A 16,857-nucleotide genomic window follows, 5' to 3' on the forward strand; every position below is an offset into this window, starting at 1 on the left:
GAAGGTTGGGAGGCACAGCCACTGGGAGCCAAACTTAGGTTTGCTCAACTTTAATGCCTGTATTCTTTTTATTTATCCATTTTTATAGGATATTTTCTTTATTTACATTTCAAATGTTATGCCCATTCCTGGTTTCTCCTCTGAAAACCCCCTCCTCTTATTCTCTCCCCCCTCCCCCTGCTCACCAACCCACCCACTCCTGCTTCCTATCCTTGGCATTCCCCTACATTGGGGCATAGAGCCTTCACAGGACCAAGGGCCTCTCCTCCCATTGATGCCCAACTAGGCCATCCTCTGCTACATATGCAGCTGAAGCCTGTATTCTTAAGAACCCACCATAGTTTCTGCCATCTTGGCGCCTGTGGAGGCCTGCTGGGAACAGGACTTCTAACAGCAAGTATGTCTGGAAGGCTGTGGTGCAAGGCCATTTTTGCTGGCTACAAGCGAGGTCTCCGGAACCAAAGAGAGCACACGGCTCTTCTTAAAATTGAAGGCGTTTATGCCCGAGATGAAACGGAGTTCTACTTAGGCAAGAGATGTGCTTATGTGTATAAAGCAAAAAACAATACGGTGACTCCTGGAGGTAAACCAAACAAAACCAGAGTGATCTGGGGAAAGGTAACTCGGGCCCATGGAAACAGCGGTATGGTTCGTGCCAAATTCCGAAGCAACCTTCCTGCAAAGGCCATTGGACACAGAATCCGTGTGATGCTGTACCCATCCCGGATTTAAACTAATGGAGAGTAAATAAATAAAAGTAGATTTGTGCTCTTAAAAAAAAAAAAAAGAACCCACCATACTACATCCTGGGCCATGCCTTGAATCACTGGGCCATGCCTTCAACCCTAGTGTGATAAGGTGAGCTAGCTACAGATACTGGTTGGAATTGTGGGGTCCTGCCTCTTAGAGTGCAGGTTATTCTTCTCAGAGGCTGTAGAGATTCTCACTGGAAAGGCAGTAGGAAGGGTGTCTGGAGACAAAGGGCACTTCAAGACCAGTCTTTCCTCCTCTGATAAGAAGACTAAACGTCAGGAGACCTTTTGACAGGTATAGCCTGTCGATCCACAGCAGACTCACAAACCAGAGCCTTTCTGCCAGTCATCACATTGTTTCCCAGTATCAACAACCTTTGGGTCAGATAAGAGACTTCAACGAAAGCAAAAATTTTCCCTTTGGGCAATTAATTATCTAACCACTTATTAACTTGTTTGATACTATGGTAAGTAATAAGAAATGACCTTTGAGCAGATTCATTGACAACAAAGTGTTCTGAGGAAAATTATTTTATATACACACAGAAGCACATGTATACATTCATTCAGCTGTGAACACGTGCCTCCCAGGGCATCCGTCTACACTGACCTCTGTACTCTTGGGAACTCAACAAACTTGCAAGGTTCAGGCTGTACATGCAAGGAGCCTTATTACTCAGTCTGAACACACACACACACACACACACACACACACACACACACACACACCAAACTGCCTAACAACCACACATACAGAAAAACAGAGCCAAAAATGAAACAACAACAACAACAGCAACGATTCACTAGTCATCCTCAAATGATTTCAATTTGGAAGAATGGAAAGTAAGACCAAAGCAAGACTTTTAGCTTTAGTTCATCAGCTATGCTCACTAGACACCTGGGGTTGTTTTAAACACTACACTGAGACTGTGATAAACCCCTGGTGGCTCAAGGGGGTGGACATGCACCACAATATGGAAACCTTCTGACCCAACTTGTTCAAGGGCACACAGTCATTGAGTCAAAGAAGCCAACATCTCCTGTGTCTTCCCCAGCCTTGAGCGGGCTGGATCAGACCGTGTTTGCTATAGTCAACTAGCTCACCTAGAGTGGAATTTTCCAACCTAGGTAAAGTCTATTGTCCTGCCACATATCAGCTTCCTGCAAGAAGCCACTACCTGCTGAGGAGCTGAGCTTGTCTTCCTGACAAGACCCTGGCAAAGTGGGGGGTGGGTTCCCCCCTTTATATTCAGACCTTAGAATTAAAACATTGAGCCTTGATCAGAAACTTGTCTTGGCTCGTTATTTCTCTTGCCATCCTTCCTAGGATGGATATCCCTAGCTTTTCTTTCAGGAACCCAGTAACCCGTGGCCTCGGGTGGCTACAATCTCCAAACTAAACAAAAATCAAAATCAAAACAAACAAGCAAAACTAAATGAAACATATCCCCACCCCAACCCACACACACATGGAGTCTGTTTTGTGTTGGGCAATTTCTCCTGGACTCAGAGCCAGCGATACTCCATAGGAGAAACCTGACTTTTCTTTTCCCAACAGGCGTCAGTTGATAATAGCTTCATGGTTAGGCATGGGGCTTTGTGTCCATCTCCCTTCTCAGTGATGGGACTTTGGTTTGAATCTGAGGAGATCTTGTGTGTGCTGTCGTAGTCTCTGTGAGTTAGTTGATAAGTGTATCATCCCTGTTGTGTCTGGGTGACTTGCCTGCACTTCTGGCTCTTACAATACTTCTGTCTTATCTTCTGCGTAGATCCTTGAGCAGAGATTACCCCATTAGGCTAAGCACTCAAAGTCTCTCACTCTCTGCATGTTGTCCAGTTGTGGTTCTCTTCACGAGTTCCCATCTACTGCAAGATGAAGCTTCTCTGCTGAGGATCAGGTGGTGCTGCTGATCTGTGGGCATAGCAATGTGTCACCAGGAGTCAGTTTATTGCTATTTCACTTTAACAAAATAGCTAAGTTTTCTTCTATGGACCATGGCTAGTCTATTCTTACACTCATGACCACTTTATCAGTGTTGGGTATGTGCTCCATCTCACGGCATGGGTCTTAAGTCCATTCTAAAAACCAATGTATTTATTTCTTATGTATACAATATTCCGCCTGTGTGTATGCCTGCATGCCTTCATGCCAGAAGAGGGCACCAGATCTCATTACAGATGGTTATGAGCCATCATGTGGTTGCTAGAAATTGAACCCAGGATCTCTGGAAGAGAAGCCAGTTCTTTTAACCACTGAGCCATCTCTCCAGCCCTTATGTCCAATTTTTAAAAAGTGGTTGGTTACTCCCATAACACTGTCACTATTGCACTCCCATACCTTGAAGGCAGTTTGCTGTTGTAAGCCACAGGATGATAATAGCATCTTTCTCCTCCAGTAGCATGCAGCATACCTTCCAACACCATGGATGCATAGTCCATAGGGTGAATCTTCTAGTTGGGCACCAGCTTAATTTCTCCATGTTTAATGACATAGGTGATACTTTCAGCAAGAGAGCCTTACCACCAGGTTGTGGACAGTAACCAATAACTCTGGCAATAGCCTGTGATGTCTGTGGGACCACATTGGCAACAACTCAAAAAGCTCTAACCCATTCCTGGTATTGAAGATTTGACTTGGTGTCATAGGATGACAAGTTAGGGCACTGTCTCCCCCTATTACATGGTGACTCCATTTAAATTGTTTCATATATGCATATATTTTTGGACACTTCTACAGCAGTAGGTTTCCCTATGACTTTTCAAAAAGGCTTTTATTGTTAGCTGCCTTTCCCCATACTTCCTCCTTTATTCTGCCCTCCCATTTCCCCCTCATTTAAAATTCCTATTTTAGTTTCCCCTTTATCTGTTTATAACACTATATTCTATCTCCCCTTTGGATGATCCTATCCTCTGCCCTAGGCCTACCTACCTACCTACCTACCTACCTGCCTGCCTGCCTGCCTACCTACCTGCCTGTCTACCTGCCTGCCTGCCTGCCTGCCTGCCTGCCTACCTACCTACCTGCCTGCCTGCCTGTCTGTCTGTCTGTCTACTTACCTACCTACCTACCTACCTACCTACCTGCCTGCCTGCCTGCCTGCCTACCTACCTACCTGCCTGTCTACCTACCTGCCTGCCTGCCTGCCTGCCTACCTACCTACCTACCTACCTACCTACCTACCTATCTACCTATGGTCTATCTACTCATCATTTATCCCTTCATCCACTTACCTGACTATCCATCTCTTTCTAGCTCTCTTTCTCTACATGGGAGACTGTAACTCCCTTGGTAGCGATCTCATGCTAAAACCACCTCGGTTGGGAATTGTTCTTTTATCAAGTGATAAAGACATAGTTGTTTATTAAGATACTTTATTTTGGGCCACAGATATTTTGTTATAGTTTAAATTTTACACACAGAAAATCCATTCCTTTATAGTATTTACTTGTGTAAGTTCTGACAAAACCAGAGGACCCAAGTTTAGTTCTCAGCATCAATGTCAGGTGTCTCACAACTCCAGCCAGCTCCAAGGGATCTAATAGCCTCTCTAGCCTCCTTGGGCACCATCACACATGTGAACATACATACATACACACACATATATATATATACATACATAAATAAAATAAATCTTTAAAAAGACAGAAGTTAGTCTTAAAGAAAATTTTTAAAAAGAAAGAAATTAAATGTACACATATAACACTAAATGCTAGCAAGGGGGCTGAGCAACAGAAGGTCTCCCTTGCTGGGGGATTGCAAAATAACACAGCCATTTTGAGGTGCTGGGATTGAGCCCAGGGCCTTGCACCAACATGCCATCTTGTAATGAGTAAATGGGTAAACTCAGATCCACAAAATAACCACTACCTAAGTATAAAAGGGAATGGTCCATCAATTCAAGAGAATTTATAGAGGAGACTCGGGAGGGGGAGTAAGGCACTTGCTCCCGAGACCGACGACCTGAGTCCAACCCATAGGACCCACAGGTAGAAGAAGAGAACCAACTCCTAAAACTTGGTCTTCGATGTTCACATATGTGTTGTGACATGTGTGTGCATTCATATATACATAGCAAGTAAACAAACAAACAAACAAATAAATCTTTAAAAATGCTTTAAAATGTCATAGAGGAAGGTTAAATGCATATTGCTAACTGGAAAAAGTGTATCTAAAAAGCTATCTACTCTGATAGAATCTACTCTGATTCTAGTTTTTAAAAAAGAGGTGAGGGGGGTGTTAAACATCTTAATATCACAACTGACAGTGAAGATATCAGGGACTGCCATGAGCTGGAGGTGACAGGATGGGTTAGCACAACCCAGGAGATTTTATTTTGGGGACAGCGCTCCTGTGGTTAGACTGAGCTGGTTGACCAGCAAGCCTCCGGGAACCGCTTGTCTTCACCTTCCCAGTGCTGGGATTACAAGAATCACCAGGTTTTTACGTGGGTGCTAGGGATTGAAGTCAGTTCCTTGTGCTTGTCTGGCAAGGCATTTTACTGATTGAATTGTATCTTCCCAGTTGCCCAAATGACTCTTTCTAGGTGTAATTTGTTTCTCATTAGGCAATCCAAGTTTACGTTCAGTGAAACAAAGTGTGCACTCGCTGACGTGGCTTAAGCTTTGTTTGAGTAGTGCTTTCCCCTGTCCTGTGCAAGGCGCTCTGAGGGGAGAGTTTGAGGCCAGATAAGTCATCAGAGTCTGGACCAATCCCTCACAGAGGTATGACAAAGGAACCAAGTTCCCAGGGAGAGGGTGTGACAGTGTTGGTAAGGCAATTAGTGTTTCTTGCTTCAGAGACCTGGTGTAACTAACCTACAGAGGGTGAGGCCAGCCTCTGGAGGCCAGCCTCCTCCTCCTGAAACAGGCTAAGACATGTCTCTCTGATGGAGGAATGAAGCTCAGTATTGTTTTCCATGTCTCAGAATCCTGGAATTGGGATCAACCTCACAGCTGACGTGGGGACATAGCCTGGGTAGGGCTTAGATCTGCCCCAGGTCACAGCCATGGCTACAGCACAGAACCCCATGGCTCTGATCTCCATCCACCTTGCCTGCCTTTCTCCCAATAAATACGTATTGAACGCTTGTTGCTTGTAGGGTATAGTGATGTTTCAACCTGCTTCTCAGTCATCTTGTGCTGTGCCCTAGTTATCCCTTCTACATCACCATCCCTGGTGTTTTCAAATGTGGCTCATGTCATACTTTAATGGAGTATCCTCTCTTCTTCCGCAGAGTCTCCATCTGGCTCCATATCTGGAGGCTTCAGAGTGCCCGGGGATGCCCTTTTCTAGGTACTTATTACATGATGTGGACATGGCGATCAGCTGCTTCCCTTTTGCTTATTTATTTTATATCCCAAGCATTATTCACAGATCCAGGCATGTAAAATGAGCTTTGTTTATTAATATAGCCCTCCTAATGGCATACACCAAACAGCAAGCATTGTGCACCATGGTATCCCAAGCTACAGTGGTGTTTGTAAGATAGGCATTGTTATTCTTATTTTGCAGATTATTTTATAAATCTTAGAAGGGCTAATATGCCCTCTGACAATGGGCTAAGGGACACCCTGTTGGTGTTGTTCTTATATCAGTCAGGGGCAGAGTAGATGGCAGTCCTCTGTTCATTCTAGCTTGATGCCTGGCTTGTTGGCCAAAGCTATCTTATGCCTAGGACTCATAAAATCAAATAAAATCAAACCCAGGCAGCACAACACAGGAAGAAGAGGAAGAAGAAGAAGAAGAAGAAGAAGAAGAAGAAGAAGAAGAAGAAGAAGAAGAAGAAGAAGAAGAAGAAGAAGAAGAGAGAAAGAGAGACCTGTGGATTGTCATGCAACCCACAGACCTGCCCTCCAGCTCATGGTCAGACAGGCCATAGCTACCCGCTTGCCAGAGGATGTTACTGAGAAGCCTGGCAGCCACATGACCAGCCTGCAGTGGGAACCACCATTACATGCCAGTCTGTGGTGGACAGGTGGGTGAGAAAGAGAAGTGGGGCAGCTTGAGCATTATGAAGAGAGATGGAACTGGAGACTCAGGGTGGAGAGGAGGAACCTGCTGTGAGTGCTTAGTCCTGTCACCTGAGGTCATGGTGATGTCACAGCCTGAGCTGCCACAGAGGGACATGTCTGGGTCCCTGGCTACGCAGGGGCAGGGGTCAATGTCTGTGCCTCACATTACCACTACAGAACATAGGGACTTCCCTGGTGGAGACAGCCATCAGGGATGTCCAGGGGCTGTGCAGATCGGGAAAGCTGGCTCCACCTTTCATCAGTGGCAGTGGTAAAGAAAGCAGCCCCTGTGCCTTGCCCAGGCAACATATTGGAGCTGGCCCTGGTAGCAGGGATGTGGATGAGTCATCTCTGAGAGTGTTAAGTGTGAAAGAGCTGACCCTGCCATTCATCTGCTGTGGGGTGGCATCGGCACGGATGAGATGCCTCCCTGCCCCCCCCCCCCCACTTTGCCACCTCCTGGAGTTGGGAAGGCTGTCCACAGGGTTATGAGCACAGGAGAGTTAGCCCCACCTCAACTGGCAACTGGCTGTAGCACTTAAGAGAGTGGAGCCTGTACTTTGCCTGAGCAACACACTGGAGCTGGTCCTGGAGGCATGGGTGTGGGTGAGCCAGCCCTTAGGGCTTGAGTGTAGGTGAGCTGACCCTGCTTCCTGGCAGCGCTGGGGTGGCTTAGCTGGAGCAGTGCTGGAGGGTTCACCCTGGTGGTGTGGATAAAGGAGAGCAGGCTTGCTGACCAGCTCAGCTCCCATCCAGGCCTAGATCTAGTGCTCTGAGTTGGCCTCCTGCAAAATCTGTATCATCTGCAAGTGGTTGGGACTCATGAAAGGTCTAGTTCTGCTGATCCAAAGCTGCAGGATCTCCATGACACAGGGCAGCAACAAGATAACCTGGAGGAGTCCTGATGAGGATCCAAAATTGATGGTGTCACAGAAGCCAGAGATCTCGAACCAGACTGTTGACTCATTGCAATGAACGTTTGCAAGTGAAGATGTTTGGATAGAGGGATATATTATGGGTCATACTGTGACACACTACAGCTTCCAAGATGAGACGTTTTCTATGCGTCTCTCTCTCTCTCTCTCTCTCTCTCTCTCTCTCTCTCTCTCTCTCTGTTATTTTGGGGGGAGGTTGCAAGGGTGAGGGCAGAAATGTGGGGATGGGGAGATGAGTGGGCCTGGGTTATGTGATGTGATGCAGGTGACAGAGAACTCTAGCTGAGGTCTTTGGGTTTTCTTTGGTAGATGCAGAGCAGTCTTGGGTCAGAGTATGACATGGTGCATGGTTTGAAAGAATAAAGACTAAGAAGAGGGAGGAGACCACAGGCCTGCTGTAATAATCCAGGGGAAGATGTGGTGGCCTGATCCAGGGTAGGGAGCATCTGAGGTGGTGGTTCAATGAGGGAAACCTAGAAGAGGCCTTTCAAAGGAAAATACACTGGGTTCTATGGTGGGGAGCGATGGGGAGGAGCAAGACCCAAGATGTAGCTTAAGATGATCCTTAAGTTCTGGTTCCAGCTGAGTCACGTGGCTCCACTTGGTCTCAGCTTCCATTTACAGCGGCAAGGAGTGAGCTGTCCTGTCTCTGGTGGCTTTTTCAGAGCTCGCATTCGAGCAACTCTAGTTTCAGGTTGAGCAGATGTGGAGAGAGAGACAAGCTGCTTTCTGTAGTTAGAAGCTGACTTGTAGGCTTCAGCTCTGAGATGCTCTGAAGTCGCCACGGAGCTGAGATTACTGTGACCTGGTGTTCTGCGAGTCAGACAACAGGTCTACACACCCTCTTCCTTAAACAGTTTTTTCCCCCGAGTGGAAGTATCCTGGAGTGACTTATGCTATCTCCTGAATGACGAGCCTTCTGAGGAGTGAGTGCAGGCTTCCTTGGCCTCTGGGAGTACCAGAGTCATTATGTAATAAGGCTCACATCATGGGCCAAGAAGCCTGAACAGAGTTTTCTAGAGTCTCCAGTTGGCCGCTCCACCTATAGACCTGGGCTCCAGTCAACACTTAAGCCTGGCACAAGAGGCAGTGTGGGAATAGGGTCTCATCATGTGCTTCAGGACCCTGGGGGTGAGGGGATGACAGAGGCTTATAGGCCAAGGGATAAGGATGCTGGTGGTGAAGATGGGTCCTGAGAAGCACATGATTCAAGAAGGGCAGTGACCAGAGAGAGAAGAGGACTTGTCAGGGTGACCCTGAGTCAGGGTGGAGCTGGACTGGAAGCCAAGGCTTTGAATTTCTTCCCAGGGGATGGCTTTTGTTTCCTTCTTTGCCCTGTCGGACACACTCTCTAAGTGCGATGGTTCAAATTCTAGTCTTGCCTTCAGTAATGACATGACCTGGGCCAATACTTAGTTTCCTTATCTAAAAACTGGAGTATCTTGGAGTGGCTCAGGCTATCTCCTGAGTTATGAACCTTCTGATGAATGAGCACGTGGTTTCTGGGCCTCTGATCAGAGTCACTATGTAATAAGGCTTATTCCTGTGTCCTAGGGTGCTGCAGGATCTATAAGAGATAATGCTTATCAAGCAATTACTGATGTGCTCAATAAATGATAGATAGCGAATGACAGATTCGTGATAGCTCTTTTACTATATCTTTAATGCATCTCAGACAGTCATTGTCTTGGCCTAAGGGGGAGTTTTGGTGCAAGGTCCTGAAATGGGTTTGCTCACTTTCCTGCTCGGGCATCGTTATTCCGTATACTTCCTTCCTTTCCTCTATCACTTTGGCCTTGTCCTGGTGTTACCAACCCTAAAATCCCACATCCCACTCCCACATTGTCAAAACCCCACAGAGCTTTGCGCCACGTCCATGTCATATGGGCATTAGTGAGGAGCTTCCAAAGACAGCCCCTCTCATGCACCCTGTTTTATAAAACATGACCTTGCTCTCATGCACCCTGTTTTATAAAACATGACCTTGCGAATGAGCTCCACAGCATTGGGGGGGGGGGTACTCAAGCTACCTTCTCTCCTTACTTTTAGAACAATTGATTTCCTTTTTAAATATCTTTGAGTATTTCTCTGCAGACTGCCTTCTGAAAGCCCAGACTCATTGGCAGAGTGAAAGAACTGATCCCCTTTCAGCCCCTCTACCCACAGGCCACCGGGACTTCAGTCAGAGCTTGAATTGTTCATAGCTGTAGGAAGCTCCTTCCCCTCTGAGACACAGTGTATCTGTCTGACAACTGAAGCGTGGGCTTCAGGCCTTTGGTTCAAGGAGGAGCTCCCGGTTCCTGCCGTAGGTGGCTGAGGCATCTATCTCTTACCTTCAGTGTTCTCTGTAAACTGGAAACATTATCCCCTCTGTGCCTCCCTGACTTCACAGAGTGGCTGTTAAAGTTGTCACGAGGGCTGTGTGTAGCTTGCTGGTGGAGCGGTGTTCAGCACACACACACACACACACACACACACACACACAAGTCTTAGCTTCTTCCCTAGAATTATAAAAGCAGAAGCACAATGACAGTTGTGCTGAGTGAAGGTTGTGCTGTGTGAAGGAGGTGAGGGTTGTCTCAGCTCAGCATGTGCCCATGGGGTACATGGATTCTTTCAAAAAGAAGAAACCACAGTGGCAGAAGAGTCATATGCCCTGTCTCTTCCTGCAAGTAGCTGGCCATGATGGTGTCTTCGAGAGGGGCACCTCCACCCCATGTCCCAGAGCAAGAGAATAGTCCCTATCACTGAGACTGGGAGTTGGTGCTGCAATGAACCTGAACAAATTCACTGGAGTGAATCTTTAATCTGGTTAATTTACATGTTCTAGCCCACCATGCATGTTCTAGCAATGTCCTAGAATTTATGGCTCCTAGACCAAAGATCCATTCACAAGTGTGTAAGTCTTTATGCAAAAAAGCCCAGAAGCATCCTACTCTCCTTTCTTCGTATCTTCACAGCCTTATGTGAGTCCCTGGGTGCATGTGAAGTTAAAATCTGTATGCTTTTCTCTTGCTACCAATCTGTTTTTCTTTGGTCTCTAGAACCAGCTGAAGAGCCCACGTAAAAGCTAAGGGAAGGGGGCTGCAGAGACAGCATACACTACTTTTGAAGAGCGTCCAGGTTTGATTCCAAGCCACACTGGGTGGCTCACACCACCTGTAACACCAGCTGCAGGGGCTTCCTGTATATCTTTGGCCTCCATAGGCACAGCACTCATGGGGTTTGTCAACACAGCATATGCACATAGCTAAAGATAAGCATAAATCTTTTTTTTTCATAAAACAGCTTTATTCATGACACATTTTTTAAAATCCCATCCCCTGGAAATGAGTTAAAAAAATAAACAAAAGCCACCCCCACCACCCTGTTCCCACTTCCTCCCATCCCCTCCAAATAAAAGGGTAAAAAAGGTAAAGAAAAAATAAAACAAAACAAAAACACCTGAAAAATAAAAGCACCCCCCAAACTCCCCAAAACAAAGTAGTGCATTTCCCCAAGGGTAAGAGGAATTTACACTGGAGTAGCTGGGAGCAAGATCTTCTGGCTACAAAAAAACCTGCAAAGAAAGACACTCAAAACAGAAAAAGAAACACAAAAGGAAACAAAATAGATCACCAGGCAAACTGGAGGGGCAGGGAGCCGGAGGAAAGAAGGGTAGCGTTCATTCATCAATGGACATCTGTGTTGTTTCCAATTTCTGGCTATTATGAGTAGAGTGGTAACAAACACAGTTGGGCAAGTGCGTCTGTAGTAGGAGGAAGCATCCTTTGTGCATGTGCCCAAGAGTGGCTGGGCTGGATCTTGAGGCAGAGCAATTCTTGTTTTTGTAATGAATCAACACATTGCATTGCTTTCCACCGTGTCTGTATGTTGCACTTCAGCCAGCAGTGGAGAGGTATTCTGCAGAGTTCACATCCTTGACAGAATGAGCTGTCATTTTTAAAAAATTGATCTTGGACATTCTGATTGGTGTAAGGTGAAATTTCCAAGCAGTTTTGATTTGCATTTCCTGATGAGTAAGGATGTTTCTATAAATATTTCTCAGCCATTTGAGTTTCCTCTTCTGAGAATTCTGTTAAGATCTGAAACCCATTTTTAATGATATTTTTCTCTTTTGTTTTCTTGATGTCCAGTTTTATGAGTTCTTTATATATTTTGGATATTAACTCTCTGTAGGATACATACTTGGTAAAAATCTTTCCCTATTCTGTAGCCTGCCACTTCATCCAAATGATGGTGTCCTTTGCTATAGGGAAGCTTTACAGCTTCATAAGGTTTCATTTATTAATTGGTGTTCTTAGTACCTGTGCTAACAGTGTTCTGTTGAGAAAGTCTTTTCCCATGCAGTGAGCCCAGAACTATTCTCCACTTTCTCTTCAGTCAGACTCAGTGTATCCGGTCTTATGTGAGGTCTTTGATCCATTTGGAGTTGAGTTTTGTGAAGGATGATAAGAAAGGATCTATTTATATTCTTCTACATGCAGACATCCACTTTGAACAGTACCATTCATTGAAGATGCTATCTTTTTCCTAGAATGTATTTCTGGCTTCCTTACCAAAATTCAGGTGTCCATAGGTCTGTGAACCCTTTTCTGGGTCTTTGATTGTATTTAATTACCAATATGTCTGTTTTGTGCTAATACAATGCTTCATTACTATTGCTCATTAGTATAATTTGTGATTGGAGATGGTGGTACCTCTAGCAGTTCTTTTATCACTCAGGAGTGTTTTTAGTTATTCTGATTTTCTTGTGTTTCAATATAAGTTGAATGTTGTCCTTTTAAGTTCTGTGAAGAATAGTGCTGGAATTTGATGAGGATTGCATTGAATCTATAGATTACTTTTGGCAGGATAATGATTTTTCCTTTATTAACCTTCTGATCCATGAACATGAGAGAGCTTTCCGTCTTCTGTTATCTTCTCTAATGTCTTAAAATTTTTATCATACAAGTCCTTCACTTGCTTGGTTAGAGTTACCCCAAGATATATATACATATATATCTCTCTCTGTGTGTGTAAGGTGTTATTGTGAACATCTTTATTGTGAAAAGTGTTATTTCTCAGTCCTTTTGTCTTTTGTATAGAGGAGGCTAATGATTTCTGTGAGTTAATTTTGTATCTTGTTACTTTTTTTGGAATTGTTTAGAATAGTTTATCATCTGTAGGAATTTCCTGGTGGAATTTTTAGGGTCACTTATGCATACTATCATATCATCTGCAAACAAATGTACATTGACTGCTTCTTTGGATCCCTTCAATATCCTTGAGTTGTCTTATTGCCCTAGCTAAAACTTCAAGTACCATACTGAATAGGTATGGAGAGAGCCTACAATCTTGTTTCCTATTTTAGTGGAATTGCTTTGAGTTTGTTTCAATTTGAGTTGATGTTACCTTTAATGGGCTTGCTGTAAATTGCCTCTGTTGTTGCTATGGTGTGGGTTTTTCTTCTCTTTTGACTTGCTGGTCTATTGTTATTTACTCCTTGTGCTTTCTTCAGGTTTCCTTCTAATGCTTTCTGTAGAGATGCATTTATAGATTACTTGTGGATGTTTTTCCTTCTCCATCTATTGTGAGTGAGCATTTTTCTGGGAATAGTGGTCTGGGCTGGCATCTGTTGTCTATTAGAGTTTGTAGAACACCTGTCTAGGCCATTCTGACTTTTAGAGTCTCCATTGTGCAGTCAGGTGTTATTTTAATGGGTCTATCTTTATAAGTAATATGGTCTTTTTTCTTTGCACCTTTTAATATTCTTCCTTTGTTCTGTATATTTAGTTTTTTGGTTATTATGTGCTGGTTGAGTCTGTTTGGTGTCCTGTTAACTTCTTGTACCTTGAGAGGCACCTCTGGGTTGGAGGGATGGGTCAACCATTAAAGGCTAGGCTCATAAGCAAAAATATAAGAGAGGCACCTCCTTCTTTAGGTTAGGGAAATATTCTTCTATGATTTTTGTTAAAAATGTTTTCTGTGCCTTTGACCTGGGTTTTGTTTCCTTCCCCTATTACTATTATTTATAGATGTGGGTTTTTTTTTTTTGATAGTAGTTTCCTGGATGCTTTGTGTGTGGGTGTTTTTCCTTTAGATTTAACAGTTGGCTTTGACTGAGGTATCTATTACTTCTACCTTGGCTTCAGTGCCTGAGAGTCTTTTTTATCTGTCCTGTACTCTGTTAGTTTTGTTTGCCTTCCTAAGGTTTTCATTTTCAGGTTTATTTCAATTGGTTTTCTTTAGTGATTCTATTTCTTTGTTAATTTTTTTCATGTCTTGCACTGGTTTTATCGTTTATTCCACTGATTGCTTGTGTTTTCATGTATTTCATTAAGCAACAAATTCATTTTCCCCTTTTAAAGTTGTTGACATATAAACAATAGCTATTTTGAAGTTCCTGTCTTGTGCTTCAGCTATATTGAATTTCTCAGAGCCTACTGTAGTAGATTGTGGTGGAGACATGCAGTCCTGCCTTTTTTAAAAAAAAATTTACTTTATCTATTATATATATGTGTGTGTATATGTATATACATATACACACACATTGTAGTTGTGCGGATGGTTGTGAGCCACCATGTCGTTACTGGGATTTGAACTCAGGACCTTTGGAAGAGCAGTCAGTGCTCTTAACTGCTGAGCCATCTCTCCAGCCCCTGCTGTCCTGCCTTTTTCACTGGGAATCTGGAGTTGAATATGATTGTCATTCTAGGTACCTGGTCTTACATTGGTTGGGTGGGTGTTTCTTTCTTTGGTTTCTCTTGGGGATCCCCTATCTGGGTCTCAGAAAAGGGTGGTGAATGTGGATGTCCTGGCTGGGAGTCTTCCTGAGTCCCTGCCACATGTGGCCACTGGTCATCCTGAGTAGAACTTGTTTGTAGGTATCGGGGACTGACAGGAGGGAGTGGAGATGGACTAAGGAAGGTGTCAGAGCGGTACACAGGAAGGAGGAAAGCAGAGCCCCCAGGAATTGGAGGTAGGGTGTGATGACAGGTTCCTGCAAGTGATCTGCTACAGGGGTGGGCATGAGACTGGGAAATTTGCAGTGGAGAACTCCACAGAGTAATTTTGACCACTGGGGAGCTATACATAAATATAGCAATAGAGCATATCCTCTTACATGAGCTGTATGCATGCATGCATATATGTATGCATGTATGTATGTATGCATTTAAGGTTATGTGTCTCTGTGTGGGTATGTGCACATGAGTGCAGGTACCTGCAGAAGCCAGAGGTATCGGATCACCTGGAAACGGAGTTACAGGCAGTTGTGAGCCACCTTATGTGGATGTTGGAACTTGAACTCAGATCTTCTGAAAAGGCCTCAGGTGCTTTTAACTCTCTGGCCCTTGGTGAGAACTCATTCACGTTTCCTCTCTCCATTTGGTGTGAGATTTGGCCATGCCATATGCCGTCATAGTTTGTTACTTTTTATTGATGAGCAGTAGCTCACTGGCTCACTGAGTGGTCACATTACTTCTGAGACAGTCTCATTCGTAGCCTAGGCTGGCCTACAACTTGCCGTCCTGCTGCCTCAGTTTCTCAAGTGTGGGGTGACAGGTGTGTCCCACCAAACCCCTTGAAACAATTTTTTTCATCTGTTTATCTGTTAGCAGGCATTGGGTTCTACCTAGCTTCTGGTTGTTGTGACTAGAGCTGATATAAACTTTGTGTATGAGTATTTTTATATAAATGTATTATTATGTTTTTCATTTACCTTAAATATTGGGCATGGAATTGATAAGTCAAAGGCTAGACATAGATTAAACTTTACAAGAAATTCTAAGAGTTACCTGAAGCAATGTTTTTGTTAGTAGGAGACCATGGAATTACTTGCTCAGAGGCCAGGCAATGATCTTTTTCCTAGATATTTCCAAGCCAGTCTTACTCTTTGGACCACAATTTTCTGAGTGGAGAATGAATGGGTGGGTTAGATGCTCTTAGTCCTAGTCAGCACAGGGAGCCCACTATGGCTAAAAGCCACGTGAATCTACAACCTGCCATGTGCTTTCTTCAGGCGTTGAAGGACCTGGCCCACAAGGTCACTGACAGAGAGGCCTTCTGTAGTCAAGAAGGTGCAGCAGTCTTCCAGAACCAGTGTTGTGTAGTGGCAAACACAGTGTTATGAGACTGACGCGCTGCCTATTGCGCTAAGGAGGCACCCGTGCAAACACAGTGTTAATGACCATTATAGTTTAAAGAGGCCTTTGCCCTGTGGTGGCCACATTTCTCTCACATGAACAGTGACTTTGGAGTATACTTTGCACCCGAGGAAACTCTCTAGCCTCCTACTTTCTCAAGAAGTAGAAGGCAGTAGAATGTGAGTCAGGATGAATCAAGACAGAGTTTAACCTGGGAGCCAGGACATCGCTGGCTCAAGCTCAGAGATACAGGCCTTGTGAAGGCTTCCATGTAGCCTTCCATGAGCAAGGAGACCCTGATTTGTGGTGGGATCCACAGCCCATATTAAATTGTTTTCTCTACTCTTTCTGAGCACCATCTTGACCCACCTCCTTCTTCGATCAGCATTTCTGAGAAGCTTCATGTTCCACAGATCCTCTCAAACTAACTTGAAGCTGGACGGCTGAGTAGCAGACCCTTCTGCAATGATAGAATTACTCCAAGTTAAAGATTTTAGCATTCTTTATTTTGGATCATTATGCAATTCACCATTCACTAGATGAAGTCAGTTTGGAAGAGGAGGCTCTTTGCCTCAGACTTAGATCTTATGTTTTATGCTGCTATGTCTATGTGTATATGGGCATGTATTTTTAAGGGCTTTAAAATACTTGCATGTATACAGTCCCATTTGTGTTGATTTTTGTGTGTTCTTAACTTAAATATGAGGCTAGTTCTCAGGCTGTTGGTTGCTGTACCTGTCACACAAGAGTTTTCTTTTTTAAAAAAATAATTAGCTACATAGTAATATTCCATTGAGTGGACATGCTGTATATGCACACATGTGTGTCTCTGTATATTTCTGTATATATACCAGTGCTTTATAGATAGACATTTATGCCACATCATATAATTTTCAGTTCAGAATAGTCCCATAATAAATATATTTAAATATAGATCATTTTCCCTTTTAGCAGCCTATATATATTATGCTATAAAATTTTTAGAGATACATTGCTGGATCAAATGATGTGTATACATAATTATTTCTTAAT

General features: G+C 44.0%; 1 non-coding gene and 1 pseudogene across 1 annotated transcript; both read left to right on the plus strand.

Annotated features, from left to right (window-relative positions):
• On the plus strand, window positions 342-773 carry Rpl35a-ps5 (ribosomal protein L35A, pseudogene 5; annotated as a pseudogene).
• LOC115490278 lies at window positions 6,295-6,436 on the plus strand. Its single transcript, XR_003956081.1, has one exon. It is a non-coding gene; the product is annotated as a small nucleolar RNA SNORA48 (small nucleolar RNA).
• Window positions 6,437-16,857: the final 10,421 nt, after the last annotated feature.

This window comes from Mus musculus, chromosome 5, assembly GCF_000001635.26.
Source record: "Mus musculus strain C57BL/6J chromosome 5, GRCm38.p6 C57BL/6J".
NCBI lineage: Eukaryota > Metazoa > Chordata > Mammalia > Rodentia > Muridae > Mus > Mus musculus.